At 39.4% G+C, this 13476-nt stretch overlaps 1 non-coding gene across 1 annotated transcript; it reads left to right on the forward strand.

Annotated features, from left to right (window-relative positions):
- The first annotated feature begins 7161 nt into the window (after positions 1-7161).
- On the forward strand, positions 7162-7268 carry LOC133081500 (U6 spliceosomal RNA). Its single transcript, XR_009698838.1, has one exon. It is a non-coding gene; the product is annotated as a U6 spliceosomal RNA (small nuclear RNA).
- Positions 7269-13476: the final 6208 nt, after the last annotated feature.

The raw sequence follows: 13476 nt of genomic DNA on the forward strand, positions 1-13476 counted from the left end.
CAGATTGAGAAGGAAGAAATTAAAGTGTCTTTGTTCACAGATGACATGATCGTCTACGTAAACAATGTGAAAGAATCAACAAATAACTCCTGGAACTAATAAGTGATTATAGTAAGGTTGCAGGATACAGGGTAACTGTACAAAAGCCAAGTGCTTTCCTACATACCAATAATGAACAAGTGGAATTTGAAATTAAAGCACATTACCATTTACATTAGCACCCCAAAAATAAAATTTTAGGTATAAATCTAACAAAATATATTCAAGATCTATTTGAGGAAAACTACAAAACTCTGATGAAAGATATCAAAAATGAACTAGAAAAAAACAGAGATATTCTGTGTTCATGGATAGGAAAACTCAATGTTTTCAAGATATCTTCCCAATTTGATCTACAGATTCAGTGCAACCCCAATGAAAGTTCCAGCAAGTTATTTTGTGGATATTGACAAACGGATTCTAAAGTTTATATAGAGAGACAAAAGTCCCAGAAGAGCCAACTCAATATTGAAGAAGAACAAGAAAGTCAGACTGACATTACATTTTAAGTTTTACTATAAAGCCAGTGTGTGGAGGATGACTGAACATAAAGATAGAGGCAATTTGGCCCTTGATGACATTGCTGTTCTATAAACGAGCCCTGCCACTGCCCAGTCTCTAGAGCTCTAACTAGGAGCTCTTATATTTCCTATTGAGAATTTACGTTTTCTTTTAGCTGAAAATATCCAAACCCCTCTGGACATTCATGCAAATTATTTCTCCTTGCCTCTGCCCACTCCCATTAGCTCTCCACTCTCCGGTTTCCTTCGGTGAGAAGACATTCTAGAAGAGCAAAAGGCACAGGCTTTAGACCCAGACTGCCCAGGCCCAAAGCTGGCTTGGTCACATCCTAACTGGTGAGAGAAGGCAATTTATTGAATCTGCTGGGCCTTGGTTTCCTCATTTGTGAAAGGTGGCTAATAAGAGGGCTACATTTCATGAGTTTAGGAGGGGGGGGACTAAAAGAGCTAATACTTTTTTTTTTTTTTTAACTTATTTATTTATTTATATTTATTTTTGGCCGTGTTGGGTCTTCGTTTCTGTGCGAGGGCTTTCTCTAGTTGCGGCGAGCAGGGGCCACTCTTCATCGCGGTGCGCGGGCCTCTCACTATCGCGGCCTCTCTTGTTGCGGAGCACAAGCTCCAGACACGCAGGCTCAGTAGTTGTGGCTCACGGGCCCAGTTGCTCCGCGGCATGTGGGATCTTCCCAGACCAGGGCTCGAACCCATGTCCCCTGCATTGGCAGGCGGATTCTCAACCACTGCACCACCAGGGAAGCCCAGAGCTAATACTTTTAAAGCATTTGGAACAGTTTTCACTTTCTTGAAATCCATCAAAGGAGGATTCAAACAAGGTGAACTTTTAGTGACTGGCATGCATTTTTGCTCACAGATTTCGTTTAGACCAAAATATTAGGTTGGACCATACGAAGTTACCAGTAACCCACTGTTTCTGACTTACAAAAATGGCAATTTCACGTGGTTCAATCTACTACCTCTGGAAACTATGCTTCAGAGCTGTGAAAGAAAGCTCTCTTCTCTTTTGGAAAAGAAGAGCAGCTCCAGAAGCAGGTCCAGAAAGGACAGGACATTGGAGATTAAACTAGGGGCTGCCAGGGAGTTCCCTTCTATTATAAGCAGGCAGCAGAGGCCGAAAATCAAAGCAAGTAAATGGATTACGTGTATTTAATTTGAAAACAGTACAGTGCTATCTAAAATTATTATAAAAATATTGTTTATCATATAAGCAATCTTTAGTGCCTCATCCATGAAAAAGATACATTTTAATAGTAATATATTTTACATTTCAGTTTTTCACTTGAAAAGACCAAAATGTAAAGGAATTCATTGGCAGCCCCATAGACATTGTGACTTTTATTCATCTCATGATCCTGGGCAAGTCACACGGTCTGGAGTAAAATATGGGTTCTTAAGCTTTGGAGAGTCTGAGGCTTCAGGTGTCTTTCTCACTAAACTGGTTTAAATTTTAATGAGAGGATAATTCCATACTAAGAAATGTGGCCTTTTGACACCCTCCCCGGGGGATAATAACATACCAGCTGCCAGCTACAAGGAACTTGATTTTTTTCAAAACACCGGGCATTTGGCAAAGGCAGTGCTGAGCCACTCACCATGGCGCTCCGCGGAGGCCGAGTGCGGGGGCTGCTCTGCCCTATTTCATAAGTGGAAGCGTCACGAATTGGAGCCGGACAAGACGGCCCAGAAAAAGAATGCGGTGGCCCCATGGTCCCTCACAGTCCGTTTCCTCCAAGGAGGAGCAGGCGCCACCAGGTTTCCAGGCAACGCCCCTCCCCTCTGATGCCTACAGGAGAGACCAGGCTCCCAGGTGCGCCCCCCATCAGGGAGCAAGGTGATGGAGTCAGGGAGGAGCGTCCATGCGGCAGGGGATGGGGGAAGACGTGGGAACGCCCACACAGAAGTGGACACGCTCTGTTCAGAAGGTCACTTTCTGCTCGGGGGATCGCGTCTCTGCTCTGGAATTCTGATGTGGGCCTATTGAGGCCCATGGAAACCACCCCACAGAGACCTGGCATGGGTCCTGGATGCGAGCTACCCTTGAACCAGGAGCAGAGCCAGCTCGGGAGCTCCCTGGTGGTCCGAGCCCTGACCCAAATCTCCCTTTTGTTCCCCAAATGGCTTGTATCCCAAGCTCTGGGAAACAACCGTAAGCACTGCTAAATTGGAAATGGAACTCCACGCTTTGACTCAAGGCCTGGCCTTCAGGATGGACACCCTGAGCCCAGTGTCAAGGTACCTGGGCTCCTTTTGGAGCAGACTTGGCTGAGCGGGCTGCCAAGAGGCTGCCCAAAGCTTGGCTTCCTCGTTGGCTGTCTGTGTAGGACTCCTGTGCTTACCTTTCTCCTTCTGTCCTCCCTCCCCACCCCTCCCCTGCCCCCGTGAGAGTAGTTACCTCTGGGGAGGGCCAGGAACATGACCTGGGAAGAAAAAAAGCCACCTCAACTTTATTTGCCATCTTCCATTTCTTTTATAAAATTAAAGGTCCCTGCAAACCTTTTATGACAAAATATTAACACGTGATATTTTAGGGAGTGACTTAATTACTCCATATTTTTCTGAATCTTTAAACGTAATATAGTATTTCAACTGTTAACAGTGGTGAAATAGTGATACCCTTTTTCTCCTTTTATGTATTTCTCACATTTCTTCTAATGAGCATGTTTTTCTTTTCTGATTGAAAAAATCTTTTTTAACTGTGTTGAGCAGTTGTTTACACAGGCGCTGTGAGATTGGTGCTCTTTGGAGAATTACTGGGACATGGGCTTGTGCTTTATTAGGAGATGAGGCTGGAGGACACAGCCTTTGTAAAGTGTCATTGGGGAGCAGAATAAAGACATTTAACCATAGAACGACACTATAGTGTGTTGGACTCCGACCAGGTCAAAGGTAAGTACATAGGGGGCATGAGGGGAGGGCACTACTTTCAGCTTGCATTTCACTCAGAAAGTTAGTCCATCATCCAAAAGAAGGTTGTAATAGTCCCTCCTCTGGGGAGGAGCAGAGCTATGGTCCTGCACAGAGGGAGAAGCCCTTCCCAGGACAGGCAATAAGGAGCCACATTAGCAGCAGATGGACAGTGTGGGAAGCTGAGAATCAGGTCAAATTGGAACCAGGGCTCTTTGCTTAAGGACTAAGGCTCTCATCATTCGCTCAGTGAGGAGGCCTGGAAGGTCACAGCAAAGCTTCGTGGCATACTCTTTTTATCTCGTATATGAGAATACCTGAGTGTGTGCAGGGAAATCCACGCAGTGCATTCGATAGCAGAGTGTGTGGAAGTTCACTTTCAGCAATACTTTTGTTACTTTAAGGCAGTTTCAAAGAATCTGGCCAGGTTCTGTTGAAGCTTTGACTTCCCCCGTCAGAATGCAGCTTCTGAAGGGAGGATTCTGGGAAGATGGTGGAGGAGGAAGCACCAGGAATCTGTCTCTCCACCCAGACAACAACTACAATGGCAGAATCAACCTGATGTAACTATCTTGGAACTCTGGAGTCTGTTGAAGACTTGCAACTTCTGGCAGAAGGCTTGGAGGCAAATTGCAGTCAATTGCAGCAAACTTCAGCTCCTGACTCATTAGCAGTTACCCATCCCCACTCCCAGACACATGGCAAGAGGCTGTGCAGCTTGCACACAACTTGTGAGAGCTAGAGTGGGCAAAAGGACCCTGTCCCCCAAATACTGGGGACCTGTGCTCTGACTGCTGACCACAGGGGTGCAGACAAAGAGGGTGAAGCCATTGCTGTTGCACCTCCCCTCATTGGTTCATGTCCCTCCCCCTTCAGGTTGAAGTGAATGCCAGAAGATTTAAAGGGCCAGTGCCCTTTCCCCCTCTCATCATTTTTTGCTTTTCCTCTTTTGGGAGCCTGAACTTAAAGACTAGGACATTCAAAAACAGCTGAATATACAGAGAAAATTTAAAAGTGACTGTGCATGCTCAGGGAAAGGCTCAGAAAAGACCTGAGAAGACATTAAGTTTACAACTCAGGCTGATCCTTGGCACAGAGACAGCTTATAACAGTCAAAAAACGACAACAAAAAACATCAAACCCTGGGGGAGGGGGAGAATCTGAGAGTTTCCAGAGTTACCACATCATTAGATTAAAATGTCCAGTGTTTAATACAAAATCACAAGGCCCATTCAAACAAAGGGGGAAAAAAATCAACAGAAACTGTCCTTGAAAAAGACCTAATGGCAGATATACTAGACAAAGACTTTAAAACAACCATCTTAAAGATGCTCAAAGAACTAAAGGAAGATGTGGAGAAAGTCAAGAAAATAATGTGTGAACAAAATGAAAACATCAATAAAGAGATAGGAAACACAAAAAGAAACTAAAAAGAAATTCTGGAGCTGAAAAGTACAATAACTGAAGTGAAAAATTCACTAGAGAGGTTCAAAGGCAGATCTGAGCAGGCAGAAGGAAAAATCAGTGAACTTGAAGATAAGACAATGGAAATTATCAAGGCTGAAGAACAGAAAGAAAAAAGATTAAAGAAAAGTGTGACATGACACCATCAAGAGGACCAACATACACATTGTGGGAATCCCAGTAAAAGAAGAGAAAGAGAAAGGGGCAGAGAGAATATCTGAAGAAATAATGACTTAAAATTTCCCAAATTTGATAAAAGACATGAATATAAACATCCAAAAAGCTCAATGAATTCCAAGTAAGATGAAGTCAAAGAGACCCACACAGTCTCATTATAATCAAACTTTCAAAAGACAAAGGGAAAATCTGGAAAGCAGCAAGGTAAGTGAATAGTCACATACAAGGGGATCCTCAATAAGATTATCTGCAGATTTCTCATCAAAAAATTTGGAGGCCAGAAGACTGTGGGAAGATTTATTCAAAGTGCTCAAAGAAAAAAACTGTCAACCAAGAGTCTTATATCTGGCAAAACTGTCCTTTAGAGTGAAGAAGAAATCAAGGCATTCCCAGATTAAAAAAAGCTGAAGGAGTTCATGACCACTAGACCTTCCCTACAAGAAATGCTCAAGAGAGTCCTGTGGAGTGAAATGAAAGAACAGTAGACAGTAAACTGAAGCCATATGGAGAAATAACGATCTCATTAAAGGCAACTACATGGGCAATTGTAGAAGCTAGTATCATTGTAACAATGGTTTGTAACTGTACTTTTTGTCTTCTACATGATTTAAGAGACTAATATATTTAAAGAAAACAACAATTATTAGTGTAATAGCTAGTATTACTGTAACTTTGGTTTGTAACTCCAAATCTTGTTTTCTGCATAATTTAGGAGGCCAGTACATTTAAAAGAATTATTAGTTTATGTTTTTCGGCATACAATGTATACAGATGTAATTTTGTGATAACAATAACCAAAAGGGGTGGGGACAGAGTTGTAAAAGAACAGTTTTTGTATGTTATTGAAATTAAGCTGTAATAAATTCAAATTAGAATGTTATAACTTTAGGATGTTAAATGTAATCTCCATGATAACCACAAATAAAATAGTTTATAGAGTATACACAAAAGGAAATTAAGAAGGAATTTAAACATTTCACTACAAAAAATCAACAGAACACAAAAGAAGACAGTAATGCAGGAAATGAGGGAAAAAATGGCTATAGGGCATATAGAAAACAAACAGCACAATGACAGAAGTAAGTCCCTTATTATCAACAAAGACAGAGATTGGTAGAATGGATAAAAACACATGACCCAGCTATATGCTGTCTATAAGAGTCTCATCTGAAACCCCAAAACACAAATAGGTTGAAATGGGAAGGATGGAAAAACATATTCCATGCAAATAGTAACCAAAAGAGAGCAGGACTGGCTATACTAATATCCGACAAAGTAGACATTAAATCATATAAGGTTACAAAAGACAAAGAAGGACATTATATATTAATAAAAGGGTCAGTAGAGCAAGAAGATATAACAATTATAAACATTTGCACACCCAATGACAGACTATCAAAATACATGAAGCAAAAATGGGCAGAATTTGAAGGGAGAAATAGAGAGTTCTACAATAATAGAGACTTCAATGCCTCACTCCCAATAAACCAACTAGATCTAACAAGACTATACAGAACATTCCACCCAATGACAACAGCATATACATTTTTCTCAAGTGCACATGGAACATTTTCCAGGTAGACCATATGTTAGGACACAAATTAAGTCTCAATAGACTTAAAAAATGGTATCATACAAAGTTATGACAGATATCTTCTCTGATTACAACAGGATGAAGTTAGAAATTAAAAAAATACACACATAAAGAAAGCTGAAAAATTCACAATACTGTGGAAACTAAACAACACACTTTTAAACAACCAATAGATCAAAGAAGAAATCACAAGGAAAATGAGAAACTACTTAGAGTTGTGTAAAAATGAAAATATAACATACCAAAACTTACATGACACAGCAAACATGATGCGAAGGTGGAAATTTATAGCTATAACAAGAAAGAACTCAAATCAACAACCTAACTCTACAACTTAAGGAATGAGAAAAAGAAAAACAAACTAAACCCAAAGCTAGCAGAAGGAAGAAAATAACAAACATTAGAGTAGAGGTAGATAAAATAGAAAGTAGAAAAACATTAGAGGGGCTCAATTTGGCAGCATATATACTAAAATTGGAATGATACAGAGAAGATTAGCATGGCCCCTGCGTGAGGATGACATGCAAATTCATGAAGCGTTCCATATTTTTGAAGTTAGAACACTTCCTAACACCATACACAAAAATAAACTAAAAATGGATTAAAGACTTAAATGTAAGGCCAGACACTATAAAACTCTTAGAGAAAAACATAGGCAGAACACTCTGACATAAATCACAGCAAGATCCTTTTTGACCCACCGCCTAGAGAAAGGGAAATAAAAACAAACATAAACAAATGGAACCTAATGAAACTTAAAAGCTTTTGCACAGCAAAGGAAACCATAAACAAGACGAAAAGACAACCCTCAGAATGGGAGAAAATATTTGCAAACGAAGCAACTGACAAAGGATTAATCTCCAAAATACACAAGCACCTCATGCAGCTCAATATCAAAAAAAACAAACAACCCAACCCAAAAATGGGCAGAAGACCTAAATAGACATTTCTCCAAAGAAGATATACAGATTGCCAACAAACACATGAAAAGATGCTCAACATGACTAATCATTAGAGAAATGCAAATCAAAACTACAATGAGGTATCACCTCACACTGGTCAGAATGGCCATCATCAAAAAATCTATAAATAATAAATGCTGGAGAGGGTGTGGAGAAAAGAGAACCCTTTTGCACTGTTGAGGGGAATGTAAATTGATACAGCCACTATGGAGAACAGTATGGAGGTTCCTTAAAAAAGTAAAAACAGAACTACCATACGACACAGCAATCCCACTACTGGGCATATACCCTGAGAAAACCATAATTCAAAAAAAGTCATGTACCACAATGTTCATTGCAGCTCTATTTACAATAGTCAGGACATGGAAGCAACCTAAATGTCCATTGACAGATGAATGGATAAAGAAGATGGGGCACATATATACAATGGAATATTACTCAGCCATAAAAAGAAACGAAATTGAGTTATTTGTAGTGAGGTGGATGGACCTAGAGTCTGTCATACAGAGTGAAGTCAGAAAGAGAAAAACAAATACTGTATGCTTACATATACATGGAATCAAAAAAAAAAAATGGTTCTGATGAACCCAGGGACAGGACAGGAGTAAAGATGCAGATGTAGAGAATGGAGTTGAGGACACGGGGAGGGGGAAGGGTAAGCTGGGACAAAGTGAGAGAGTGGCATGGACATATATACACTACCAAATGTAAAATAGATAGCTAGTGGGAAGCAGCCACATAGCACAGGGAGATCAACTTGGTGCTTTGTGACCACCTAGAGGGGTGGGATAGGGAGGGTGGGAGGGATACACAAGGCGGGGGGGATATGGGGATATATGTATACATATAGCTGATTCACTTTGTTATACAGCAGAAACTAACACAACATTGTAAAGCAATTATACTCCAATAAAGATGTTAAAAAAAAAAAAGAAAAACCATAGAGAAAAATCAATGAAACCAAAAGTTGGTTCTTTGAAAAGATCAACAAAATTGACAAACATTTAGCTAGATGGACTAAGAGAAAAAGAGAGAAGACTCAAAGGACTAAAATAAGAAATGGAAGTGGGGACATTGCTACTGATCCCACAGAAATAAAAAGGCTATAAGAGAGTACCATAAACAATTGTTTGCCAACACATTTGATAACTTAGATGAAATGAACAAATTTCTAGAAACAGAAAACCTACCAAGACTAAATCTGAGACTAAGAAATAGACAATCTGAGTAGACTTATATTTAGTAATGAGATTGAATCAGTAATAAAAAAAAATCTCCCAATCAAAAAAAGCCCTGGACCTGATGGCTTCACTTGTGAATTCTACCAAAACATTAAAATAAACAACTAATACCAATCCTTCTCAAATTTTTCCAGAAAATTACAGAGGAAGGAATACTTCCTAACTCATTCTTATGAGGCCAGCATAACCCTCATACCAAAGCCAGACAAAGACAATAGAAGAAAATAAAACTACAGACCAATATCCCTAATGAATATTGATGCAAAAATCCTCAATAAAATACTAGCAAACAAATTTCATCAGCATATTAGGAGTATTATAATCCCATCATGACCAAGTGGGATTTATTCCTTGAATTTAAGGATCGATCAACATATGAAAATCAACCAATGTAATATACTACATCAACAAAACGAGGGAAAACCCCTACACGATCATTCAATTGATGCAGAAAAATCATTTGACAAAACTTAACACCCTTTCATGATAAAAACATTCAAAAAAATAGGAATAGAAAAAACTACCTCCACATAATAAAAGTTGTATATGAAAAACCCACAGCAAACATAATGTTCAATGGTGAAAGACTGAAAGCTTTTCGTCTAAGATCAGGAGCAAGGCAAGGATGCCTGATTTCACCACTTCTATTCAACATAGTACTGAAAGTTCTAGCCAGAGCAATTAGGCAAGAAATGAAAATAAATAAAAGGCATTCAAGTTGGAAAGGAAGAAGTAAAATTGTCTGTTTGCAGATGATATAATCTTATACATAGAAAATCCTAAAGACTCCACACACAAAAAAAGCTGTTAGAACTAATAAATGAATTCAGCAAAGTAGCAGAATACAAAGTCAGCACACAAAAATTGGTTGCATTTCTATACACAAACAATGAACAATCTGCAAAGTAAATTACAAAAATAATTAAATTTACAATAGCATTAAAAAGAATAAAATACTTATGAATTAACTAAGAAGGTGAAAAACTTGTACAATGAAAACTACAAAATATTGCTGAAAGAAATTTTTTAAAAACATAAATAAGTGGAAACACATCTCATGTTCATGAACTGAAAGACTTTAAATTGTTGAAACGTCAATATTACCCAAAGTAAGCTACAGATTCACTGCAATCCCTATTGAAATCCTAATGACTTTGTTTTTCAAAAATAGAAAAACACATCCTAAAATTGATATGGACTCTCAAGGAACCTTGAATAGCCAAAATAATCCTGAAAAAGAACAAAACTGAAGGACTCACATTTCCTGATTTCAAACCTTACTACAAAATCAACTTTACTTCAATTAAAAAAAAAAACTTACTATGAAGCTACAGTAATCAAAACAGTGTGATATTGGCATAAAGACAGACATATAGACCAGTGGAATAGAATACAGCTCAGAAATAAACTCTTGCATCTACAGTCAAATGATGTTTGACAGGGGGGCCAAGATCATTCAATGGGGGAAGGGCAGTCTTTTCAACAAATGGTGCTGGGAAAATTGGATATCCACATGCAAAAGAATGAAACTGGACCCTTACCTAACACCATATACAAAAATTAACTCAAAATGGATCAAGGACCTAAATGTAAGTTCTAAAACAAGCTACTGGAATAAAACATAGACAAAAGTTTGGCAACACTGGCAATGATTTCTTGCATATGACATCAAAAATGTGGATAACAAATGAAACAATAGACCAATGGGATTCATGAAAACAAAACAATTTTGTGCATCAAAAGACACTATCCACAGAGTAAAAAAGACAACCCACAGAGTGGGAGAAAATATTTGCGAATCATATATTTGATAAGGGATTAATATCCAGAATATATAGAGAACTACTAAAACTCAACAACAACAAGAATAAACCCGATTCAAAAATGGGCAAAGGGGGCTTCCCTGGTGGCGCAGTGGTTGAGAATCTGCCTGCTAATGCAGGGGACACGGGTTCGCGCCCTGGTCTGGGACGATCCCACATGCCGCGGAGCAATTAGGCCCGTGAGCAATTAGGCTACTGAGCCTGCGCGTCTGGAGCCTGCGCTCCGCAACAAGAGAGGTCGCGATAGTGAGAGGCCCGCGCACCGCGATGAAGAGTGGCCCCCACTTGCCGCAACTAGAGAAAGCCCTAGCACAGAAATGAAGACCCAACATAGCAATCAATCAATCAATCAATCAATCAATCTTTAAAAAAAAAAAAATGGGCAAAGGACTTAAATAGATATTTCTTCATAGAAGATATACCAATGGCCAATAAACACATGAAAAGATGCTCAAAGTCACTAATCATTAGGAGAATGCAAATCAAAACTACAATGAGATACCACCTCACACTCATTAGGATGAGTACTATTAAAGTATAGAAAACAACAAGTATTGGTGAGGGAGTGGAGAACTGGAACCCTTGTACACTGTTGGTGGGAGTGTAAAATGGTGCAGCAATTATGGAAAACAGTGTGGAGGTTCCTCAAAAAATTAAAAACAGAATTACCATATGACCCAGCAATTCCACTTCTGGGTGCATACCAAAAAGAATTGAAAGCAGGGTCTTGAAGAGATATTTGTACACCCATGTTCATAGCAGCATTATTCACAGTTGCTAAAATATGGGAGCAACCAGTGTCCATCAACTGATGGGTGGATTACTAAAATGTGGTATATTTATGCAACAGAACATTTTTCAGCCTTAAAAAGGAAGGAAATTCTGATAAATGCCACAGCATGTATGAAACTTGAGGACATTATGCTGTGAAATGTCAGTCACAAAAAAAGACAAATACTATACTATTCCATTTATAGAAGGGTCTTAGACTAGCCAAAATCATAAGGACAGAAAGTATAATTATGGTTGCCAGGGGCTGTGGGGTGGGGAGATGGGGAGTTATTTTTTAATAGGTACAAGCTTCAGATTTACAAGATGAAAAGAGTTCTGGGATGGATGGTGGTAATGGTTGCATAACAAGGTCAATGTATTTTATACCACTAAACCGTACACTTTAAAATAGCTGAGATGGTAAATTTTATGTTATGTTTATTTTAACAGAGTAAAGAAAAGGTATTTTTAAAAATTCAGCTTCTAAGAATGAATAAAACCAGGTCCCACCTTCCTGACTTATAGAATATTACTTCAGTAAAGCTTATTTCTCCCAGCTGTGGTTCCCATTACAAAAAGGTCTTGTAGGGCTTCCCTGGTGGCGCAGTGGTTGAGAATCTGCCTGTCAATGCAGGGGACACGGGTTCGAGCCCTGGTCTGGGAAGATCCCACATGCCGCAGAGCAACTGGGCCCGTGAGCCACAACTACTGAGCCTGCGCGTCTGGAGCCTGTGCTCCGCAACAAGAGAGGCCACGACAGTGAGAGGCCCGCGCACCGCGATGAAGAGTGGCCCCCGCTCGCCAGAACCAAAGGAAGTCCTCGCACAGAAACGAAGACCCAACACAGCCAAAAATAAATAAATAAATAAATAAATTAAAAAAAAAAAAGGTCTTGTATATCTTCTAATTCCATCAGTTAACAGATACAGATAGAACATAAGTTGTGCACAGCAGGCACTGGATTAGACCCTAGGATGCTGTAATAAACAAAACAGGTATAGATCCTGTCATCTGGGAAGCATTCCTAAATGGGCATTGCTGTTCTTGCCTTTTATACAGTTGATCCTTGAACAATGCAAGGTTAAGAACTCCCCCACACCCAGTCAAAGACCACAATAATTTTACAGTCGGTCCTCCATATCCGAGGTTCTGCGTCCATAGATTCAACCAACTGTGGATCGTGCAGTGCTGTAGGAAGCATTTAGTGAAAAAATCCAAGTGTAAGTGGACCCACAACAGTTCAAACCAATGTTGTCCAAGGGTCAACTATACATTCTACCTGGCCTGTATCTAAGAGCTCAGAAGAATCTTGACGTTGTTGAGAACAAACTCTTTTCTCCATTATAGTTTATTTCTAGGTGAATCCAGCTGATATGTGTTGTGATGGTTAATTCTGTATGTCAATTTCCCTAGGCCATGGTACCCAAGTAGTTGGTCAAACATTATTCTAGATGTTTCTGTGAAGGTGTGTTTTGGATGACTAACATTTAATACTGTTAGAGAAATGCAAATCGAAACTATTGATACAATGTGGTACCACCTCACACCAGTCACAATGGCTATCATTGAAAAGTCTCCAAATAACAAATGCTGGAGAGGGCGTGGAGAAAAGGGAACCCTCATGCACTGTTGGTGGGAATGTAAATTGGTGCAGCTACTATGGAGAGAAGTGTGGAGGTTCCTCAAAGAACTAAAAATAGAGTTGCCATACGATCCACCAATTCCACTCCTGGGCCTATCCCCAGAGAAAACTATAATTTGAAAAGACACAGCCACCTCTATGTTCACAGCAGTACTATTTACAACAGTCAAGACATGGAAGCAACCTAAATGTCCATGGACAGATGAATGGATAAAGAAGATGTGGCACATATATACAATGGAATACTACTCAGCCATAAAAAAGAATGAAATAATGCCATTTGCAGCAACATGGATGGACCTAGAGATTATCATACTAAG

The sequence above is a fragment of the Eubalaena glacialis genome, chromosome 20, assembly GCF_028564815.1.
Source record: "Eubalaena glacialis isolate mEubGla1 chromosome 20, mEubGla1.1.hap2.+ XY, whole genome shotgun sequence".
Taxonomy (NCBI): domain Eukaryota; kingdom Metazoa; phylum Chordata; class Mammalia; order Artiodactyla; family Balaenidae; genus Eubalaena; species Eubalaena glacialis.